The 25,718-nt window shown below is 34.7% G+C and overlaps 1 protein-coding gene across 1 annotated transcript in view; it reads left to right on the forward strand.

Moving 5' to 3' along the window:
* Dmd (dystrophin) overlaps nucleotides 1–25,718 on the forward strand; it is a 1,212,244-nt gene that overhangs the window by 465,522 nt on the left and 721,004 nt on the right. The gene's annotated exons all lie outside the window — the stretch shown is intronic.

The raw sequence follows: 25,718 nt of genomic DNA on the forward strand, positions 1-25,718 counted from the left end.
TGGATTTTTAAGTAGAAAAATAGCCATAACTATACTATGTATGCAGAGTAGTTATGTAGTATATCTTGGTGGGGTATTCATACACAGTATGTATGATCTCCATTATGTCTCTGTGAACCCCACAATTCTCTTCCTCATTAGGCAGAGAGGGAAAAGCTCTCATCTGGAATGCCAATTTACCCAGTCTCACTGTGTGAAGCAATACCTCTTAGATAAATAATCTTTATTTTCTGATTCCTTTTTACTCTCCTGCTCCTCTACAGGATGCCACCCTAATTGATAAGTGAGAGAAATTTCAGTTTATATGGGACAAAAGAGCCCCATGAGGGTGCTTTTACTTTCCTATGATTCTCTTTTCTATGTAGTGTCTTCCTTGTTGACCTAGTACCTATGAAACTGTATTTCTTTCAGGAAATGATGTTCATTGCTCTCTAAACTGTATTGGTTGTAAAAAAAAAAATCCTTAAATCTGGAAATTATAACTAAGGAACATTTAAAATTCTAAATTTATAATTATAATTCTTCTGAACTCAGGCATGACTGTCATTATGGTAGGAATGTCTGCCAAGAAGTTACAACTACATAAAACCTAACATTATATTTTTATTTCATAAGAGATGAGGGGTGGGCTTGGTGTTTACAGGAAAAATATGCATGTGCTCTGAGGGAAAACCAAAAGCAAAGTAGTTATATTCATACATATTCTCTGTGACTTGAAAGGCAGAAAAGCCCATATATGTATACATATAAACATTTAAATATGTATGCTATATACTTATTTAAAGATGGGTTTATAATAAAGTACATTAAGAAATACTTTAAAGTAATATTTTAATATTTGGCTTTCTTATTAAGAAATTATTCTAAATTTAGCCTCCACCCACATTTGAGAATATAAAAAATTTACCAAAAATTAAAAGTAAAGTTTAATTTAAATATAACATAAAATTGTAAGATCTTGAAAAAGAATTTTAGACTGTTAAATATATTGAAATTCAGAGTAAGTTTATATTTTATCAATATGTAAATATATCACAAGTCATGTGACTCTTAACAATGAATCAAGTCTGCATTTTAAATTTTGAACGTGTTCCTTTAGAAATTGCACATAGAAAATGCAGACCTGTTGGAGAATGTCTCTAGCATAAATGATTATGAGACTGAGGTAGGAGCATAACAAGTTCCAGGGTCATATGAGCTACATAGCAAGTTCTTGTGTTTTAAAAGAAAAGAATTAGTAATAAAGTTGGTTGGAAAGCTGTATGCCAAATGAGCACAAATTCTTAGATTTTTTTCCCCAAAAACAAAAAAAAAACAAAGAAAAGCATATAATGTCATAATGCTTTTCTATTTCTGCATAAACATATAATTCTATACACTGAGATGTAGATAAATATAAAATAAATCGTTCTTTTATTAATTTTAGCTCATTAAAAGTAAGAATATATCATGAACCTAATTAATAAATACAATTCTTTGCTATGTATTGTAAGTACTTCTAGCACTATTAGGCAAAATCAGCTGATGTGACTGCTCTTGAAAGGTATACATAACTTAAAATTCACATTAATATTCCCCATACTTCTAAATTGCCAAATAGCAACTATTTTCATATAGATACATTTCTTTCTGCTTGTCTTTGTGTGGTTGTAGTCACAATGGTAGGCTTATGAATTTGCACTTTGGGTCTATATCTAATACTATATAGAATATTTTATACATCAAAATATAATATTTAGAAATACCATATTTTAGAGAATACCAAATACATGGGCATACATAATTTGGAAAGAATAAGTTAACTCTTTAATTTGTGAAACATTCTAAACACATTGAACTTGTTTATGGTTTGAAACAAAATACATACAAATAGAGTTCCTATGTTTAAAACTTCTACAACAACATTCAAATTTTGACTGTTCCAATACCTCTTCTAGAAATAATGAGTATTAAACATGTACTACTCCATTGTGTAAATATACCACATTTTTTGAATCCATTCCTCAGTTGAAGGACATCTGGATTCTTTCCAGCTCCTGGCTATTATAAATAAGGCTGCTATGAACATAGTTGAGCATATGTCCTTGTTATATGTTCGAGCATCTTCTGGGTATATGCCTAGGAGTGGTATAGCTGGATCAAAAAATGTGGTATATTTACACAATGGAGTATTACTCAGCTATTAAAAACAATGGATTTGAGAGTTTCCTAGGTAAATGGATGGAACTAGAAATTATCATCCTGAGTGAAGTAAGCCAATCCCAAAAGTACACACATGGTATTCACTCACTGATTGTTGGATATTAGCCCAGAACCTTGAAATGCCCAAGATGCAACTCACAGGCCACATGAAGCTCATGAAGAAGGAAGACCAAGTGGGAGTGATTCGGTCCTTGTTAGAAAGAGCAACAAAATACTCAAGGGAGCAAATATGGAGACAAAGTGAGGGACAGAAACTGAAGGGGGGGCCATCTGAAGACCATTCCACCTGAGTATCCATCCCATGTGCAGTCACCAAAGGTAGATGCTTATGTGGAAGTCAGGAAGTGCATGCTGATAAGAGCCTGATATGGATGTCTCCTCAGAGGTCTTCAAGGGTCTGACATATTCAGAGGCAGATGCTCACAACTAGCCATTGAACTGATAATGGGGTTCCCAATGGAGGAGTTAGAGTGAAGGCCATTGGAGCTGAAAGGGTTTGTGGCCCCATGAGGAGAGCAACAATACCAACCAACCACAGCTCCCAGGGTCTAAACCACCAGCCTGGGAGCACTTAGGGAGGGATCCAGGGCTTCAGCTGAATACATAAGAGTGAAGAGCCCTGCTGGGCATAGGTGGAAGAAGAGATCCTTGACTTCCTGAGGGCTGGATGCCCCAGGGGGTGGGAATTTTGAGGGTGGGGAGGTGGGAGTGGAGGGGGTAGGCAGGGGTTACATCTGCAGAGAAGAAGGAGGAGAGGTTGAGGAGATAGGGGGTTCCTGTGTGGGTGGGGGATGGGGTAAGGGGACAACATATGAAATGTAATTAAAACATCCAATAAAAAGAAAAGAAAGGAAAAAAATATGTACTAAGCTTAAGAATTTATTAAAGACATAGTTTAGTAAAAGTTTTTATTTTAATATTAAGCAGCTCAAAATGAACTCATAATAATTGATTTTGTAATAAAGTGGTTACTAAACTGATATTGATGAAAATAATAATTTTATTAAACATTCATAAGATACTACACACAAGAATATGTAGGATCCTGCTAGAATTCTTCTGTTGCTCAAATAAACTTCAGAACCATGTATGTGCATTTTTAATATCCAAGATTTTTTACAGTAACTTTTATAGCTAACATGTAAAAAATAATCTATATTCATGACCAATACTATTTTTAAAGCAGTTGATGAAGAATGTGAAAAGGGATAGAAAATAAATAGTGCATGATAAACTTTCCACAATTTACCTCTAGTATTAGCATAGTAATAAGTATTAGTTATTTACATAATTGAAGAGTTAACTCAAATAGATAGTTATACAGGCATACATGTAAGCATACTACTATGGTGCAATACAAATTAAATAGATATAGTTTGGACATTATAACATGTTTGCCATTACAAACTGAACTAATATTTTTAAGACATGATTTTAATTTTCTTTAGTTTGTATAATAAATCAGTTATGAATAGAAGCATTGATCTTTCTTATAAATAGATAATAAAGAATTTAGGATACCATAAAATTAGGAACAAATAAAATTTGGAACAAATATTAATGACTAATAATTGTTAGTTCCTGTTATTATGTTTTTGGAAGTGGTAGTGTGTGTGTGTTTATGAGAGAGAGAGAGAGAAAGGGGGGAGGGAAAGAGAGAATGAGAAAGGGGGAGGGAAAGAGAGAGTCAGAGACAGAGAGAAACAGAGACTCTTCTTTTGGATTTGTCATGAGATGATTAATTTCTTTTGTGTTCTTGTGTTGGAGTTTCCCTTCTAGTATCCTCCATAGTCCTGGAATAGTAGAAAGATATTGTTTAAATTTGGTTTTGTCATGGAAAATCTTGGTTTCTCCATCTATGGTGACTGATTTTTTTTTGCTGGGTATAGGATTCTGGGCTTGCATCTTTGGACTCCTAGGGTGTACAAGACATCTGTCCAGAATCTTCTGACTTTTAGAGTCTGTTAGGAAGTCAAGTCTAATTTTGATAGGTCTGAATTTATGTTACTTGGCCTTTTTCCCTTACTGCTTTAAATATTCTTTCTTTGTTCTGTACATTTAGTGTTTTGATTATTATGTGGAAGTATTTTCTTTTCTGACCCATCTGTTTGGTGCTCCATAAGTTTCTTGTACATTTATGGCCATCTCTTTCTTTAGGTTAGGGAAGTTTTCTTCCATAATTTTGTTGAAGATGTTTTCTGGCCCTTTGAACTCTAAATCTTCACTCTCTTCGATTCCTATTATTCTTAGATTTGGTCTTTTCATTGTGTCCCAAATTTCCTGGAGGTTTTAGGTTAGAAATTTTGTACATTTGGCATTTCTTCTATGTCTACAATTCTCTCTTCTATCTCTTGTATTCTGTTGGTGATGCTTGTGTCTACAGTTCCTTTTCTTTTTCCTAGGTTTTCCATATCCATGATTATGTCTGCTTGTGATTGCTTTATTGTTTCTATTTCCATTTTTAGGTCTTGGACCATTTTATTCATTTCTTTCATATGTTTAATCATATTTCCCCCTATTTCTTGAAACTTATTTCTTTATCCTCTTTCAGGGCTTTTATCAAGTTTTCTGTGTTTTTGTGTTATCTTCAACAGAATTACTTATGTCTTCTTTAAAAGTTGCTATCATCTTCATGAGCTGGGATTTATTGCTCTTAATCTGTCTTATGATATCCAGGGTTTGCTGTAGTGGGAGAGCAGGGTTCTGATGGTGCCTTGGCTTCTGTTACTTATGTTCTTGTGCTTTCCTCTTGCAATCTGGCTGTCTCTAATGTTAGCTGTTATGATTGATGCAGGAGGCAGGTGGAAATGTATGTTTCTAGTTAAAAACTCCCGAGAGGCAGGCAGAGCTGTCTCTCGAGTTAGAGAAGGCCCTCTGTCCCCCTGGTTTGAGCAGGCATCCTGGGAGACAGGCAGAGTTTTGTGGTGTGTGGCAGACAAGCTAATCAAATAGAGAATTCAGGTGGAGGTGTGGATAGGGAAGGAGATGGGGCTCAAACAGTGCAGGATAGAGCCCCACATCAGCTGGGCTCTATTGGGTCCCAGCAGGAATGGAGACTGGGGAAAGGATTTTACCTGTTTTCTTGGCTAGAATAGTCTTTCTGGGATTCAGATAGGGCTGTGGGGTTCTGGAGCTGACATGGACAATCCTCTACATTTGCAGGTAAAGTTGTAGACCAGAATCTCATTTACACTCCTTTATTGAATAGTAAATTTGCATTGGATTTTAACAGAATTCTAATCATAGGCATCTAAACAAACAGCTCTACAACTTTTTATCCAGAATGTTATTATCAACTTTTCAGGAAGCCCATGAAAAGTGATGCATTAGCCAAAGACACAGAAATAGTAACAATTATGAGTGTACAAATTGCAGACGGTATGTTAAATGGGATTTAAGATGAAAGCTATACATTGAGTTTATCAAAGAAGAAGACTAATTCTATTATATGTTCCTCTCCTGAATTTCAGAATCATTTATCTTTGCTTTATTCTCTATAAATATTTAAGGAAAGAATGTCAAGATAAAATCTCAATGACTTTGTAGTGATTTTTAAATATACAACTTAAATTCTTTTATTTATTTGATAGTTTGTTTTTTCAAGTTACAGATGAACTTAAAAAGTTGTTTTAGACAATGACTATAATTTGAGTATAAAACCTAATACCAAAAAAGAAAACTTCTCTATCAGGAAATTGAAATAGTCATGAAGTGAGACCTCAATTGCTCCTTTCTCTGCTTTTAATAAAAATAACACTAATCTCTACTTAATGCTTTTATGGGGTTTCTGATGTTAAATAAAAGTTATATGTGCAATGAATATTTTCTGTAAAAATATTTCAAGAACTATGTCCATCTGCCACATGGTCACAACAGAAGTTCTGGATTGCATACAGATATGCTATTTTGGTTTGAAACAACATAAATATTGGAAAATGTTTCAGAGATATGTCAGAGTTACTTTCTGTTATATGCAGATCTTTACTCTATAGAAACCAAAAAGCACTAACCCATAATGTGTTTAAAATATTGAAAACATACTCAAAAACTGAAAATATTCTACTGTGGTTAAAGTTCTACCAGATTAAATCAGTTTTATGACTATGATACCAATATTAATAAATTATATTGGAAAGACTATGTAAATAAATGACACTACACACATTGTAAACAAGAAAAGGAAATGGAAGGAATTCATATTAAAACATATGAAAACATAAAGTATAAACACATGAACAGTTAGAAAGCCTTTTGTTTGTTTGTTTATGTGTTCAATAAAGAAGTGGTTTTCAATCAAGAAAGATTGTTTTCTCCAGAAGAAATAGGAAATTTCAGGGCAATTTTTTCTCATTATTGAAAATAGATTCTTCTCTGATACAATAAATCTCAATCACAGTTTTCCTCCTCAATCCATTCTTCTGAGTATACCTGAATCTCCCCTCTGCTCCAGATCTATTTCCTTTTCATTTCAGAAAAGAACAAAGATCCAAGAGAAAACAACAAAATAGAACCAAAAAATTACAATAAAACAAGGCAAGATTCCTCATTTCAAGACAGAACAAGACAATTCAATGGGAGGAAAAGAGTCAAAAGATCAGGCAAAAGAGTCAAGAGATATACCTTCTCCCACCATTAAGAATTCCACAAAACACTAAGCTAACAGACATAACATATATTAAGAGGAGCATGTGCATACCCATGCAGGCAGGCTTTGTGATTGCTACTTCAGTCCCTTTGAGCATTTTTTGAAAAACATACTTCCTAATTTTCATTGTGACTTTCTGGTTTCATTATTAAAAATCAGGTGTCCATTGTTGTGCATATTTTGTCTGGAACTTCAATTCAGTTCCATCGATCTACCTGTCTTTTTTAAGCCAATATCATGAAGTTTTCATTACTATAACTGTAGTATAACTTGAAATCAGGAATGGTGGGACCTCCTGCAGGTCTTTTGTTGTTCAGAATTGTTTTGGTTATCTTATTCTTGTTTGTTGTTTGTTTGTTTGTTTGTTTTTCCATATTAATTTTAAATATTACTCTTTAAAGGTCTGTAAAAATTGTGTGGGATTGGAATTTAGATGGAGATTACATTGAATTTACAGATTGCCTGTGGTAGGATGTCCATTTTCACTATATAAATTCTACCATTCCATGAGCATGGGAGATCTTTCACTGTCTATATCTTCTTTAGTTTTTGTCTCCAAATCCTTGTAGATTTTTGTCATGTAAGTATTTTACTTGGTTAGTTAGAGCTAACCTAAGTTATATTAAATTATTTGAGACAATTGTAAAGGATATTGTTTCCTTGAAAAGGTCTGTCTGTCATTGGTACATAGGTGGACATCCGATTTCCTTTTCAGCATATTTTGTATCTAGCCACTTTGCTGAATGTGTTTGTCAAATGTATGATTTCTCTAGTAAAGTTTTTATGGTCACATATGTATACTATCAGATTATATTCAAACAAAGACACTTTGACTTCTTCATTTCTAATTTGTATTCCCTTGATTTCTGTTAGTTGTCTTATTACTCTACCTGAAACTTCAAGTAATATATTGAATAATTTTTTTTAAAAAAAAGAGTTGACAACCTTGTCTTATTCTTGATTTTAGTGGAATTGCTTTGAGATTCTCTTTATTGATTTGATGCTGATTATACACTTGTTATAAATTACTCTTAATGTGTTTAAGTATGTCACTTTTATCCCCAATATCTTCAGAAATTTTATCATGAAAGAGTGTTAGATTTGCCATTTTCTTTTTTACACATGAAGAAGGGAAATGTCCTTCCAGCATCTTGTGAATATAACTAGAAATGTTGCAAACTATCCTATAAGAGAAAGTAGTGCCTCCTTAACTAAAATTGAGTGCCAAGTTCACAGAAGCTTCTGAATAGTGACTCCATATGCATTATTTATTTGAGATAACCTTGTGTTCACAACTCTGATCCTCCATTTCTTAGCTTGTATCATAGGCAAGATTTCTAAACTTTTATCACTCTAGGTTTTATAAAGAAGTAATGATGCTAACATATCCTGAAAGTCTCTGTAGTAAAGATTGACTCTTATTAATTTAAATGATTTATGTTAAGTATATAGTGAAGCATTTGTACTTAGTAAGATTTCAACAAATTAAGGCAGTTAATATTAACTTTGCATATGTTCAATCATATGATCCTAATTAAATATCAAGACCTTAGTCTTTTTCCAATTTTCACTAACATACTACTGATTAGAGTATGCATCATTATTTTATTTGTCACTAAGAACAGAGTTCTGTCAGTTAGATCATGACAAGTTACCATTTATACAATGTGCCTTATAATCAGAAATAAAATGTAGGACTGAGGAGTGATTGTTGTAAAGTATACCAGTAAGTTTTCCTTGCTTTGGTACAACTACAAAAACTACCACTGATCCTATTCAGAATCAAATCTAATTTGAGATAGGACCATCTGTTATCTTGGCAGCCAGCTTCACACATCTTTCTGCAGTGTTATTCAGATGTGAAGTAGTTTGTGCAGCATCTAGCCTCATCCAAGATCAACTTCCTTTTTAATAAATGGATGTTCTCACATGGCTGTTCAGGTACAAAGGAGGGTGATTCATAAATGTTATGGGACAATGTTCGCATAGGAAACCTCATGTATCATATAGCTAATGTTTTATATCATAGAAAGAAACTTGAAAGTATATATAAAAAGACTTATTCAGTTACAGGAATTACTGAACTTGGAGAACAGACAAGTCATCTGGAGGTTGTTCACTTGAGAGTCATTCTTCATATATCATAACACTCTTGTGACTTACCAATATGAGTCATTTATGTAAACAATAAAAGCCCTTAGATGCATTTTCTACCCCAATTGTGTTGGCTGTTTAGGCAGAATACAGCTAGAATCTTGAAAAAAATTCAAATGGCTGTGTGTAAGGACAATCAAAAGATGGAGTTATCCCTAGTCTTGTCACTTCAACTGCCCTATAATATATTGAGATTGAGGTTCATGAGGCAAGAGAGATTGCTCAGTGACGATCGATCAACATTTAACTATTCTTGCAGTGGACCTGGGTTCAGTACCTGGCACACGAATAGCAGTTCACAACCATCTATACCTCCACTTCTAGGTCATTCATTATTTCATCTGACCTCTTCAGGTAATTGCACATACATGGTACACATATGTACACTCGGGCATAAAGTAAAATAAGAAGGAAATAAAAGAGGAATTTCAAAATACGTGGTTCAAATTCAACCTTCCACCTATAAATAAAATTTTAGTGGCAAATGTTCACTTAATCATCTATTGTTTAATTCTACATTGATGATATATGGATTTAAATAAGAAACATCTCAAATTTAAAGTATTTATGGATCTGGCTTTACAAAAGATTATATATATATATATATATATATTATAAATAATATATAAATATGTGAACAATTGTCTTAGGCTGCAGTGATGTCTTAGTAGTTAAGAACAATTGATGTTCTTGCAGGGGACTCAGGTTTAGTTCCAGGTACCCATGTGGCAGCTCACAACCATCTGTATCTCCAGTTCCAGAAGGACTGAGGCTCTCCTCTGTCTTCACTAGGAACCAGGCACACACATGATGTGTATACATAAAGACAGGCAAACACTCATATGCATGAAAAATATAAGAAAATAAATGAATCTTTTAAAATATTTGTAGAATCCTTCACTCAAAAAAAATATTTTGACAGTGTCTATATACCTAATAGGAATAAGAAAACAAAATACTCAGCTCTAATATTTGATTGCTAAAAATAGCTACCTTAAGCCACCTGTTACTACAATTCTAGGAGATCTGAAGCCCTCTTTTAACCTCCACAGTTAGACATACACACACACACACACACACACACACACACACACTTGCTTGCATATATACAGCTGCATGTGCACTCACAAACAAATATACATGGATGGAACTGAGAAATCTTTACAGTGTGAATGTCCTATGAGTAGATTCCTATGTTGATTCTTTCATTGTCTTAACTTTCTTAACTATATAGCTTAGTAAATTTTGTCTTCTTAGCTTCACAGCACTTAGCACTTTAAAAATCAATACTGCATTATACTTTGTATATTTTAACGGATTATTTTGGAAATCTATGAATCTCTAAATTGGAAAGAAAATCCTCCCTTTGGTGGGGTGCCCCTGATTACTCCTAAATGAAAAGAGAGAATCTGTCATTCTTCGTCAATCAGTTGGCACATACTTGACAGCATGTACTTAGAGTGAAAGACAGCTGTGTTGCAATGGTCCAGGAAACCTAATTGTAAATAAATAAAAGAATAGTCATGCAGCATGAGTGGAAAGAAAAAGAAACTCCACTATACAACATTGTGTTTTTCCATCCATCAACTTTCATTTGTCAAAGTTTGCCTGACAACATAGGCCAGAGAAGTCAAGCTCTTACACAATATTGATTCCATTTTATTTTTTCCTAGTACTCTTTTTAGCAAATAGTTTGTATGTAGAATGATAGATAGTCTAGCCAATATCTATGATCAAGACACATATATTATAGAAGTATACTTTGCTGTTTCTATCTAGGAATTCATATAATTGGTTAATTAATTTAGTTTATTACAATGCTGTAGTTTTCAACTTTTGCTACTGTAAAAAACAATCCCCAAATTTTAGTGGCATGTTGCAAAGCCCCTTTATTGATTTTTAACCTATTTGTTTCAGATCAGCTGGAGGCTTGTTCTATGTTATCTAAGAATCAGGTTAAGATATCTTTAGGGATTAAAGCTTAAAGATTCTTTTGAATGGTATTCTATGTAAATATTTTAATATAATATGTTTGAATCATGGATTCCCCTTCCTCAATTCTGACAAGATCCTTCCCCCTAATACAACTCCATGCTTTCCTTCTCTTTTCTTTAGAAGACAATCAATCAAACAAAACGGAAGCAAATAAGAAAGAAAAAAATCACAACACACATCCAAACACAGAGAAAAACAGACACAGGCACACACACAGACACACACAGACACACACAGACACACACAGACACACACACATACACACACACACACATACACACACACACACACACACACACACACATACACATCAACATAAAACTCATAAAAACAGTTGGAAACCATATCTCAATGCCCTGGAGTAGACAGAAATCTTACTCAACATTTATATATATTTTTTTGATTTCTTAACTCATGTTGATTTGTTTAGGAATTTTTTTGACTGAAGACATTTTGTTGTATAATCTCTGCCCTTTTGGAGGCAAAGGGGAGGGAGGATAGGATGGGGGATTTGAGGAGGAAAGACAACATTTAAAATGTAAATAAATAAAATGACCAATTAATTTAAAATAATATATATGGTGAAAAGTAAAAGTAACCTACACAGTTTGAGCTGTCTTTAAAGGTCTAGCTCAGAATAAAATATACAAGTTTCTATTCACAGCACATTGATCAAAATAGGACACTTGTCCAAACTAATGTTCAGTGAGGTGAGCCATATTAAAAGAATAAATGAATAATGAACTCAAACTGATGACAGCATTTACATTCATGAGATTTTCATTGATTATACAACAATTCACTATATAAGTCCACAGAGTCTGAAACTCACAGTCCTCTAGCCTTGAAATCCAGAATATGCAATGTATGGTGACTGCACCGCAGTTTCTTGCTCCTTTGGGCTCTTCCCCTCTATTTCTGCATGATTTCCTCCCCTTTTCCTGGCATCAGCTTACTGATTATGGAACACATTCTACCTTAGAATTCACTCTATCATACATTTGCTTGCAAAACAGATACATGAACTAGGACTCAGGAAAGCCATTTCTCAGACTTTCTGCCCTGACTCTTTTCTTCATGAAATACAGAATTGATCAGTTACTGTTCTGTGCTCCATTACACGTTGCACTTTGCTAATGTTTTTTTTTCCTTTTTTACTTTTATTGACCGAGAAATTTGAAATATGTATTTATATTTGTTTTCTTGTGTTTCTAGTTCCTAGGCCAACACTGTAACACTATAAACACTTAATAAATGTTTGTAAAATGAACAAGGAAAAGCTTTAAAAAGGTGACAGGCTGTTTAAATTTCCTGTAAGTATGCTTGAGCTTTATAGTCATTATTTATATGTATATATTCAAATGTTAAGAGGTTGGCCATTAGTTAAAAAGTAATGGCTTAAGTACACTGAAAAAAACAGAAAAGTTAGCAAGGCAATATTTCTCACTGTTGTACTACAATCAGTAGCACCAAATTTCTATTTTAGTGTATACATATTCTGTACAAATTTAATGTTTAAGATAGTTTTTTTAAATGGAGACATATACCATGTTTTAGATGAAAAAAAACTCAGCTTGTACAAACGTACATTGTTCCTCAGAAGAAATAAATATAAGTCAAAGTACAAAATAAGATTCAATAAATATTTTCATATACAAGTAAATTTCCATTTATTTTTATCACACTTCCTAGTGCCACTCCATAGATTTTCTATGCCCATTTTTAGAATCACTAACCTTTGCTTCACTGTTAGATGATCAACTGCACAATTGTAGTGAGGTCATTTGCTAAAATCTGTGTAAACCGAATGTAAAAATAGATCATGCTGGAGTCTATTTTCTTGGGAACATTAATTAAAGGTTTTTCCTTATTAACTGATAATGCAAATTACCGCCTTAATATTATACCTGAAATTGTAGCAAATTTCAAATACTTTGATGAAAGTAAAGTACTTGGACCACAATCTTTTAAACTCCTACTGCATGATTTTGCATTACAAAGGACATCAGGAATTAAAGGAAAGAAAACACTGATGTAAATGTTCTATCATTACAGATGAGGTTTTTGTTGGTGTTGAAATTCTGTAAAGACTGTGTCTGAATGCTCTTTAAAGTTGAACACTTTCTACTGACAGAACCTGGCCACAATAATTAGCTGTTTCCAGTTTAGCTGTGGCCTTCATGTCATTCTCTTAAATCACAATTTAAAGTTATGTCATTTCTGAAAAAAAAAAAAACAAAACAGATTTACTCATACCCACTTCTGACAGAATCAAAGGTTGAGAAATCACAGTTTCACAAAGAAGAACACTTGGAGCATGTTTATCACTTTCTTTTTTATTAATTATTTTATTCATTTACATTTCAAATATTGTCCCTCTTCCTGGTTCCCCCTCTATGAACACCCCACACAATCCCCCCTCCACTTTGCCTATAAGATACTCCCCAACCACCCACCCACTCTGACCTCTCCCCTCTAGCATCCCCCTTCTCTGGGACATCAAACCTCCATAGGACCAAGTGCACTCCCTCCCACTGAGGCCAGACAAGGCAGTCCTCTCCTACATATGTAGTGAGGGCCACAGACCTGCCCATGCATTCTCGTTGGTTGGTAGCTTAGTCCCTAGGAGCTCTGGGGGTTCTGGTTAGTTGATAGAGTTGTTCTTCCCATAGGGTTGCAACCCCCTTCAGCTCCTTCAGTCCTTCCCCTAACTCTTCCATAAAGGTCTCCAGACTCAGTCCAATGGTTGGCTGTAAGAATCTGCATCTCATTTGGACAGGTGCTGGCAGAGCCTCTCAGAGGACAGCCATCCAAGGCTCCTGTCTGCAAGCACATCTTGACATCAGCAATAGTATTGGGGCTTGGTGTATACACATTGGATGGATCCCAAATTGGGGTGATTTCTGGTTTGCCTTTTCTTCAGTATCTGCTCTACTTTTTGTCTTTGCATTTACTTTAGATAGGAACAATTTTGGGTCAAAAACTTTGAGATGGGTGGATAGGCCCGTCCCTCAACTGGGGACCATGTATATCTACTAGAGGTAGTCTCTTCAAGTTCTATATCCCCACTGTTGGGAATTTCTGTCAATGTCCTCCCCATTGGGTCCTAGGAGCCTCTCACATCCCTGGTGTCTGGGACTTTCTATGGATTCCCCCTGTCTACCACCCAACATTGCTGCATATTTATATTCATTTTCCTGGTCTTCTAGGTTTCTCTCCTGTCTCCCCCAAACCTGATCCCGCCCTTCTTTCTTCTCCCTCCCCTCTAACATCCAGGTCTCTTTTATCCTCTGCCTCCTGTTCCCCCTTCCAAGTGGGATTGAAGCATCCACACTTGGGCCTTCCTTCTTGTTAAGCTTCCTATGGTCTGTGAGTTGTATCATGGATATTCTGAACTTTTTGGCTAATATTCACTTAACAGTGAATACACACCCTATATGTCCTTTTGGATCTGGGTTACCTCACTAAGGGTCTATAGTTTCTAGTTCCATCCATTTGCCTGCAAAATTCCTCATGTACTTGTTCTTAATAGCTAAGTAGTATTCCATTATGCATATATGCCACATTTTCTGTATCCATTCTTCTGTTGAGGGACATCTGGGTTCTTTCCAGCTTCTCATAAATAAGGCTGCTATGAACATAGGGGAACATTTGTCTTTATGATATGGTGTGGAATGTTTTGGATATATGCCCAGGAATAGTATAGTTGGTTCTATCTCCAATTTTCTGAGGAACCAAAAAATTGATTTCTAAAGTGGTTGTACCAGCTTGAAGTCCCATCAACAATGGAGGAGTGTTTCTTTTTCTACACATCTTCCCTAGCATCTTCTGTCACCAGAGCTTTTGATGTTAGCCATGCTAACTGGTGGAATCACAAGTTCATTTTGATTTCCATTTCCTGATGACTAAAGATGTTGAACATTTTTTAGGTGCCTCTGTCCTTCGACAATTTTGAAGTCTATGTAGGAATATATTCCCTGGTCATGAAAAGATGACACAGAAGTTAAGACCATGGCTGGCTATTCTTCCAGAGGATCCATGTTAGAATCCCAGCACTCTGAAATTTAACCTGGAAACTAAAAACCATCTGCAACTCCAATCCAAGGCAATTTTATGCTCTCATCTACCCTCTTTAGCCACTGAAAACGCATGGTACACAAAGATGTATATGCAGTACACCCACACATATTTTAAAGAAATTTATACTCTTTGCTGTTTAAAGAGAATTTTTTGTTTTCAATATGAATCATTGCAGGAATTATTAGCATTAAAGGAGAGTAGAATAAATTAACTATCACTTTAGTCAAACTTCAAGAATGGCATATATAGCTTGATCATGCTAGCTCTTTTTGTCCTGGGAATACTTTTATTCCTACCCATAGTGTTAAAGCTTGTCATGTTAGCAATCAAAGTACATGGCTTGAATCTGAAAATGGACTCCCAGGCAGAGTTATTTACTTAACAGGCTGGCAAGCTAAGAATGAGTAAGATTCTGCATAGAGCCTTACCAACCTAAGACAGAAATGCATTGCTTTTGATGATGCACATTCCATGACGGGTAAGGAAGGCATTCTTGTCAGACCAACCTAAGACAGGCTAAGTCTTGTTAATGAAATAAAAAACAGGGAGAATCAGAGAGCCTTTTGGAGTTGCTTGGCAAGAATCTGACATGGGCCAAGGACAAGGAAATGAGCTATTTGACAGGAATATGGCATTGGTTAAGGACAAGGAAGTAGGCTTCAGGCAGGAATCTGACATTAGGCTAGAACAAAGAAGTGATTTCAGGTAGGAATCTAAATCTTAGGCTAGAACAAAGAAGTAATTTCAGACAGAAATTTAAATTTTAAGCTAGAACAAGGAAGTAGGCTTTAGACATGAAAATGACTTTGGGCTAAGACAGAGAAGTAGGCTCAGATACTTTGGTCATCCTGATAAGCCCTTAGAAACAGTGATCATGGGAGTGTTCACATAATTGGGTTTAATGCCTTGCTTGTTCTTTGACTATTTGTGTTCATTGTCTTGCTTTTTGCTTGACTATTTGCATCTATTGTATTTCTAGACCCTCAATCTAGAACTGACCTTAATACATGCATGTAATTAAATAGTATGAAAGCAAAAGGGAGGAGGGGGTGGGATAGGATACTCTAGGGAGGGGAAATGGGGAAAGGGGATGACATCTGTATTGTAAATAAATAAAATATCCAATAAAAATTTTTAAAAATGAACTATCACAGCAAGTTGTTATGCAAGCTTTTAATTGTAGTCCTCCCAGCATTCAGGGGACAGAGGAAGGTGGATCTATGTTGTCTACTTGGTGAGTTCCTGGACAGCCAATACTATATAGAGAGACTCTATCGGTCTGTCTCTGTGTGTCTGTCTCGCCCTCTGTCTGTCTCCCTACCCTCTGTGCATATTATTTATGCACAGGCATTTGTGAGTATGTATACATACATACACATACACACACACAGTGAGGTTGGTGTATGTTCAACCAACCAGGAACCATACCCCTAAAGAAAACTGATATTCCTTTTAGCTGCCATAAACTAGATAGCTTTTCAGTTAAGGATCAGGGTTTTGATCCCCTCCCGGATCATTGCTGGGATATTGATGTCTTGATCTTTTGCAGATCTTGTACATGAATCTGTAGCTCTGGTGAATTATGAAGGCAAAAGTCTAGTCATGTCATTCTTCCCCAACTTCCATTTCTCACAAATTTTCCATGCATTCTTCCTTTTTTCCTGAAGCGTTAGATGGATCTTATAAGATAAATATCCTATTTAAGGCTAATAATTCTATAAGCATTTATTCTCTTCCCTTTGCCCAGTTGTGAGTTTTTGTATGAACCACTATCCATGCACAAAAAAAAAACCTTTGAACCTTTGTGATGAGGACTAAGCTGCTATACTAACCTATGTGTACAGAGATATTTTAGAACAAAGTTTGTTACTATGTTCATGTGGCAAAATAATAGCAATGTTTATTCCTAAAACCTATTAGCTCTTTAGCCTGTGATATATTGCACATTAATCCTTTCAGTCATTCTTCCAGCATGAAAAGCTCACAGAGACAAGGTTGCTGATGAGGTTCTCCCCATGCATCCTGCACAGCATGTTCTGATACTATAAAATCTAGGAGGGAACAAGTTTCTAGGCATGCTGACCTAAAATTCAGTGTTCTGCCTCTGTCCCAGAAGTGCTGGGTATAAGGTAACGTGTCACTGCTCCCAGCTTCAGCATAGGGTCTTAACTACGAGTTCTAGTGGACAACAAATAGAAATGACACTGTCCTTTAATGTTTGTGACTGGAGTCTCTGGGACCTCTGGTGATTAAAAAATTGAGCTGAAGTATTGCCTATCTAGCTCTGAATTTTTTTCTAATTCTTTGGCTTCTGGGAGAAATATTATTCTTTGTGATAATGTAACTAGATTTAAGCATGTGCATGCATGCATACAGGTGTGGGTATGGGTGTGTCTATGTACACATGTATGTGATGTATATGAAGTGTATAAAATAGTAGATTATGATATGGCTTCTTCAAATTTGTTTATGGTTAGTAATTCCTTCCCTGAAATTTTTTATTCATCAGTTTGCTTGCTCAGCTTTTGCATAGCAAGTATTATTTTACATGAAAGTATATCAGAATTTTATTTACTTAATCTATTATTCACCATTTCAAGATTATTATCAGCTTCTTGTATATTTTTCACAAAGTCACTTAAGAAATATACTAAATGATATGTAAGTAAATTTGATTATATATATATATATATTTGATTCTTCAAGCAATAATAAATTTTCCTAAATAACTGACCATTTTTTACTAATAAATGCACACTATAAATAAATAGAGTAAGATACCCTATAGAAATTATGCAACATCCTCTCTTTAAAGTGGTTTATCAAAAGTGTATATAATTATATTTCTACTCCAAAAATGTGCCAAGGAAAAGGCCATAAAGAACTGAGATCTATATGTGATTTTTTTCACTCATAGCTTCCTTTCTAGAAAACCATGACCAATGTTCTCCAGGCATTTCAGTACTTTGCTATTTCATGGAAATGTGAAGAGGTGACAGTAGTGATGACAGAAGGCAATCCTAGACAGTGGACACAATGGCATTGGAAATGTGTAAAGAAGGAAATGCTGTGACTAAATGTCCATCCACTACAAGACTAAATCAGGAATTATTTTGGTGACCTGGAAAGAGAAAGTAAATTTGTCCCTTTGCATCATCTGAAAGAGATTGATTTCAGGGCACTAAACTCCATGTGTGTGTGAACGTTCCTTTTATAAAATTCTATAGTGATTGCATGTAACCTAACCACATCCTCCCGTATACAGTCATCTCTTGATTCTTTATAGTATCAAGTATAATACAACTGCTATTGTAAACAGTTGAATTATATTGCTTAGAAAAGGAGAGCAAGAAAATAATCTGAGTATGTTCAATATACTTGCTTTAAAAATATTTTAAATCTGTGGTTGAACTGATGAACAAAAAGTATTCTGTGGAAATAGAAGGACTGTGTTCTTTCTCTTCCTATAGTTGCAAAACCTGGGTGTTTGATTTTGTATGTCATCTTTTCCTCTGTCTAACAAATTCCTGCACGGAACTCAAAGTTACAAGTGGGCTACAATGATGTAGGCCTTGCTGGATTTCTGTTTATTTGCCAATGAAAACTTCACCAATTAAAACATGCATTTCCAATTTTTGAAGAGAAGATGCACCTAACGCTTGAGAGACTTGGAGCCCCAGGGAGTGGGGAGGTCTAGTGGAGTTGGTGGAGGGACATCCTCTTGGAAATGGAGGAAGGAGGTATAGGATATGGAGCAGTCTAAGGGTGAAGCAGGTGGGGGATAAAGTCTGGATTGTTAAAAAAAAGATTAAATGATAAATTTACAAAAAAAGAAAAAGAAAAAAGGAAGATCAAACCTATTGATGAGTCAAATTAATGCCTTATAGATTTAAAATTGAATTTTAAGAGCAATAATTTTTTAAATGTTAAACATACTATTGCCTTCAAAAATATGCATATTATTCATACAATTCCTTATAATATAAAATTCAGTAATATGTATCTATCTCTGCTTCATATAAATAGTCGCTCCTATTCATTATTATCCTTCTAATTCTGTAGTTATAGTAAAAAATATATGAAGTAGAGAAAGGATGTTAATAATTTGACTATAAACTAAAATTTTTGGTATGATTTTTCATAATTTATGATCATTTTTGAAGGTACGAATTTATTCCAGATTTCATTTGAGAGGAAAATATAGATCATGCAGTAGGATATGTGTGGAGATATGGAGTATTTGGGAAGAGTAAGAGGAGAAGAAACCATAAACAGAACACACTGTATGATTTTTTCAATAAGAGTAAATAGAAGAAAAGAAAGTTCCAAAGTACCGGGCGGTGGTGGTGCATGCCTTTAATCCCAGCATTTGGGAGGCAGAGGCAGGCTGATTTCTGAGTTCGAGGCCAGCCTGGTCTACAGAGTGAGATCTAGGACAGCCAGAGCTACACAGAGAAACCCTGCCTCAGAAAAAAAATGGTAAAAAAAAAAGAAAGTTCCAAAGTGTTAAACGATTGTTACTATTAACAAGTAAATAACCAAATAATATTAAAGTAATGAAAGGTATCTTAAATTCATACTTGATATAGTTTCAGGAAATATTTTAGTATCATGATTCAATTTATCTTTCTTTGAAACTGTCAATACAAGTATACCAGATATCTTAGTTGAATACATCCCCTATTTCCAATGTTCCAAGGGACTCAGATTTTTTTAAAAAAATTGTTCTCTGACAATTTCATACAATCATAAAGAATTTGATATAACCACTCTGTTTCCAAAATGCTGTAGGACTTGTAAGAATGGAGCCAATAAATAAGGTAGACTAGAGTATCATACAATAAAAAAAATGCTTTGTTCAGAACATCAGACAATCTATACCCTAAGTGTTAAGAAAGATCATTTGTATAAAGTTCTCATGAATTTAATTTGTGTATAATCACAAGAACGAGCTGCTTATGGCAAAAACATGTTTTTCCGTAGAGGCATATAAACATAAAAATATCCAGTTGTAATGAACAATCTAAAGTAACCTTGCTCTAATTAGCTATACCTAGGAAAAGCAGAAAAGCACATTTTAAGAAAAATTCCATGTTTTTGAAGAAACTGGGGTCACAAAATAATGTGTCTTATTTTCTTGGAGTATTTTCACAAGCATTCAGAATACTCCTCTTATGACTCCATTCTTGGACCATGTTCTGACATTGTTCTCCTCCCCATTCTACTTGTTGATAGTGGGATATGCAGAGTTGTTTTGATTTGAGATATTGTAGATAAATCTAATTGCTATGTGATGTTCGATTATCCTACAAGCATGCAAATTATAATATTTTAACAGTGAAAGCATTGTGTATAGTTTACCACTGAGAACATGGATCACAAACTATGTTTAGTATTATCAGTTAATTTTTATTAACTTGGATCTTGGAAACAGATCCATATAATTAATAGTTCTGGTGTTTTGTACAAAGCAAGCCTGTATTTTCCATTTAATAGAAATAAAAATTGTATTATGCCCTATGCAAATAGGAAGTAATTTAAATCCCAAGGAAAAATTAGAGTCCACTTTTTCAGATGAATGAATGAGTCTATTAAAGTCCAGTTATGAACATAGAGTCATTTTTAAAGGTAACAGTAGTTGGATATATCCAATATACAAGTTGAAAACAAAGGAGGATGGAGAACATAACACTTGTTCAGAGGCACACACTATAACTACACAGGTTAAAGCAGCTAGCATCACCAGAAAAACAAAGTTATTTCATAGACTAACTCCTTCCTTGGTACATAAGTCTTTAATTTGGACCCGAGTGAACAGACTTGATTTCTGATGACATATAATTCTTCATTTGTCCTTTAGCTAGAGGTTTGCTATCTTTCTGGTGACTTACACTTTCTCCTTGCCCTATGCCATTGTTCTTGATGACATTGGGCTTGAGGAGCCAAAAAGGAATCTATAATATTTTAGCGATGACAGAGGCATACTGTGTCCTAGATTTCATCAGGAGACATAAAAATGAGGATGGTTAATGTATCAAATTGCTTATTTCCTTCTGCAAGAAAACCAAGGAAGTTAGAGGATGTCGTGACTGTGAGTAACAAACAAAGGATTTGTGTGAGTTTTTACCAGATGTTGTAGTTCTTGTAGTTATGGAAGGATAGCAGAATGTGAAGACAAAATGAAATTACTCTCTATTGATGGAAACTATCCTACAGCTTAAGTAGGATCTAAAATGATATTTAAGGGTTCATGAATTAACTGTGATAAATGAACCGAAAGAGACAGTTCCACCTGTTGTGCTGAGGAAAATGAAGTATTAATATATTGATGAGTATAGGACCAGGAATCTCTCCTTTACTCTTACCTAAATAAGCCATCAACAAAATAAGGATCTGCCTGTGAAATAGGATAAGGGTGGACAATTTTTTGTAATCACAAATTCAGTTCATATGAGAAAATCCAATAGCTTGCCAGCTGAATTATGATTTCCTATCCTTCCATAGTAATCTGTAAATGAAGTTTGAAAATCCATAGAGTTCTGTAATGCTCTTAAAAACCGATTGTTAGTTAAAAGTAATATAATACAGCAGGGATCAAAATTCATATAATTTTTGACGTCTTGTGATCTCTCAATTTACAAATTGAGCGAGGAGAGTAAATAGACAGTATTTTCTGTCCTCTGTTTTGTAAATAATTCCATTTCAAGGGTTTATCCTATTGTGCTATAATAAGTCTAGGAGAAAAGTTAGTGGGGAAAATAAGTAAATTTAAAGGAAGTGAAGGGTCCACATGATACCGAAATGCCTCTTTTAGTCTGGATTCAAATAGCTGTAGATCTTTTCTTACCTCTCAAGATAATAACAAGTACTATCCAACACCATCTTTCATTTTAGAGTTTTAAATAGATTGGTTAGCTCGTTGGATAAAAAGAAGCACAGCTCATGAATCTGGTGTGGAATGCCCAATGCATTCATGTTCCATGCTGGGAATTAGCTTGCCTAGGTTGTAAAGTTAGCTTTTTCATAGGCACTACTAACTCCTCATCAAAATGTAGAGAGAATTCAAGATGAGAGTGAATGCCAAATTCCTCATCCCATGCTTCAGGATCATCTTCAGGCAATGGAGGACATGTATTTAAAGGAGGCTCCAATAATGAAGCTAGCATATTTTTTACCTGAATAGTTATGGGTGGCACTGTTTTTACTTTCATTGTTACCTGGACTGGGAAAATAGTTATTGACCTCTTTTTACCAATTTTAAGGGTTGATCATTTAGTATATATTTATTTAAATAATTATAGAGTTCTTCCTCATGATTAATATACTCATCTTTCTTAAGCATTTTGATGATGGTCCAAATTAATGTCCAAGGGACTCAAAATTGAACAAGAATCTTTCTCCCTTATTCAATATCCCTTTTCAATATCCCTTTAAATTCTGTCCCCATATCTTTTCATCTAAATTTTCATCTTCTGAAAACCAGGGATTATAATCACAAACAACCTGCAAGCAATTTGATAGTTGTGATTTTGACACTTGTATTCCTACTTTCTTTTAAAACTCATGCACAATCTCAAAATAGGGCAAATTCTTCCATGGTTTATGCCACATTCTCACTCAACTCCTGTGAGGGACGTCTTTCTTACTACATAGCTGACTTCAGGTCCCTGATTCAAGAAACCACTTATTTACTTCTCTAGATGTAGTGGGACAGTGGACAATGAGGTCAGTAAATGAGGCAGACTGAAGTCTTCGTCAATAGCCAACTTTATTCAGAACTGATAATCTGCAGCCTAATGATTAAGAAAGGTCATTTGTATAAAGTTCTCATGAGTTCAAGATGTATATAATCATACAAACAAGTTGCACATGGCAAAAAAATACCCATGTTTTTTCCATAGAGACATATGAACAAATAACAATAGCAGTTGTAAAGATTAATTAAAGTACACTCATTTCTATTCACTATACCTGGGAGGGGCACAAAAGTACATTTCAAGAACAGTTCCATGTTTTTGAAGAAACTGAGGTCTCAAGACTCTTGTCTTATTTACTTGGAATTCTCTCACAAGTACTGAGAAATCTCACATGACTCCACTCTTGGACCATGTTCTGACATACTCCACCTCTATATTCTCCCCTTGACATCCAACACCCCTTCCAACAAGTCTCTTTATGTATGTGTGTATTATGTGTGCATGTGTGCATATGTATGTTGTGGCCCACTAAGTTTGACTAGTGCCTCCAGTAGCAATGAAGACTATTATTCTCCCTCACCTAGAAATCATGAATGTCTCACAGCTCCTTGAGGAGGATCAGGGCCCCAGAGTCCCTCTCCCATTCATAATAGAATGTCACAGACCCCCTGTTAAACAGATTATAATCAAATAATGTTTTTAAATATTTAATTTAAAGTAATATTTTATTTATTAAACTATTATTGGTATGAACAATACAAGAAATTTGGTATCCAGTACAAAACTGTATAAATATTATGAGATTAAGATTATTTTAAATGTATCAAATACCAATTTTTATCTTTTGTGTATCTTGAGGGATACATTTCAATGGAATTTGAGGTTGGTCTTGTTATTCTTTGCTTAATGTGTGGGAAAAAAAGAGAAATGAGAGTGTCTGAAAGAAAGGATTAGTCTCTTTGCTTTTTAACTAAAGGAGTGCTGGTTTGAGTATATTAGAAGTTGCTAGTTTTGTGGGAATTCTAGTCCTCCATCTACAGCAAGTTTAGTTCTTTATTAAAATGACAAACCCATATTAAGAACTACCTTTCCTCTACCAAGTGTAACAACTGCAACATGACTGTGGTTCAATATAATTACTTTCAAATGTAAAATGCCCATGTAATTTAGATAGGACGCTGTTGATGCAAAAACCACAGATCCCCATTCAAAGGGAATGAGACACCTTTATTGTGTAGCCAAATTTGAGTAACCATGGACCAGGAAACACAGAGCTGAATAGGTTATCTCAGGTTCCATATTCCCACATGGAAGCTGTTTCATAAAGTGTTATAGTAGCAGAACAAAGAAAGTCACACATCAATGCAATATTAAAATACATTGATAGGTACATCTGGTAAGCACGATATAACAAGAAGGTAGTCTCTCCTATAGGCATCAGATGGTATAGCTTTGGAGTTGTTGGAAGCTCATGGTCTGCTAAGTTAAAAGATTCTAAAAAGTTTTTATCTATTCGTCACAGGATGTTAGTTCTGACACAGAGGTGAGCAAGGGATGGATATTTAGGTGGCTAAAAGTAGCACACCATGAGATAATTAGGCTCTTAACCTGCAACCTTGCACTCTCTTCACATCACTGCAGTTCTAATCAGTTAATCAGTCTTTGCAGACACAGCTTCTTAACAGAAATGCTCTTTCACAGTACATATACTTATATTGGTGATGCATGGCACCACACACAAATCACACAAGTATAGAAGAAAAATCCACAGTTCTACTTTTAACGTACTTTGACCTTGCTAACCATATGTTCTTTCTTTATTTTGGCATAATTTAGTTTTTCTCATTATTTTTACAAAGTATGATCAATCAGTACACCAAAATGTTTTGCTGTTGAGCCACTTAAGGGAGATTGGGCAGTTGTCAGAATTCTATTAGGAAATCAGGTCCTATAAATAAATGAGTCATGTGATGATCTGAGATGGGAACTATTCTACTTTTATCAAAGAATTATTGTCATTCCAAGTACTATAGTTGAAGGCACAATACCTTTCTGGCAGTGGTCACTAAAAACACTGATTAGCTGTTCTATGAAAGTAAAGTAGGTAGTTTCTTATTTTATTAATATACAGCAAAAACTCTTAATGCCAGGAACACTTTTGACCAAAGCACCCACTTATCTCACACTTGTAGATATTTTAATAATATCAAGGCAAATAGTTGCTCTCGAGAGCAAGCGCTGAGCACTCATATATTTCAAGTCATCCTGCTGTGCATGATCAGGTTAGAGTAATTTAGGTTCACAGGTTCTCGCCCTTGTGGACTGAGGGCAAACAGGTGGGAACAGAATGGATAGAGGAAAGTAAATTTAGACCACATGTACACACTCCCATGCCTGGAGGTACCAGAATAGGAAAAGGAAGAAAGAATGTGGGTTAATCAAAAGCAGCTCTGAGAAAGGATGTTCAAGCCCTGACTGATGCACGACAATGATTAATCGATACTCCATCTCAGAGTTTATCCAGTGTTCCATCCAAAAAGTCTTCTGTAATATTTAACTTTGCTTCCTTCTGTTTCAATTTATGCACATTGCTTTTGTTCTTTCCACGAGAGCTAGACAGCAGTCAGTAACAAAACACTTTATATTCATATACCTAAAGGAGTGTTTTCTTTTCTGACATGCTTTAGTCTTCCCTGGGCAATGGAAAAGCAAACAATAGAAAAATCTAATCACTCCTCAAAAGGCCTGTTTAATTTGACTGTTTAATAAATAATAAGTGTTGGTACTATGTTGTAAGTGTTTATTCTTTGGAAAGACATTTAATTTCAACAGTGATATGTAAAGTATTATTTGCTTTGTCTTACATATACACTCAAAGCTAGAGAGACATTGTGTGTTTGTGTGTGTGTGTGTGTGTGTGTGTGTGTGTGTGTGTGTGTGTGTGT

This window comes from Grammomys surdaster, unplaced genomic scaffold, assembly GCF_004785775.1.
Source record: "Grammomys surdaster isolate TR1022 unplaced genomic scaffold, NIH_TR_1.0 148, whole genome shotgun sequence".
In the NCBI taxonomy this organism is placed as follows: Eukaryota; Metazoa; Chordata; class Mammalia; order Rodentia; family Muridae; genus Grammomys; species Grammomys surdaster.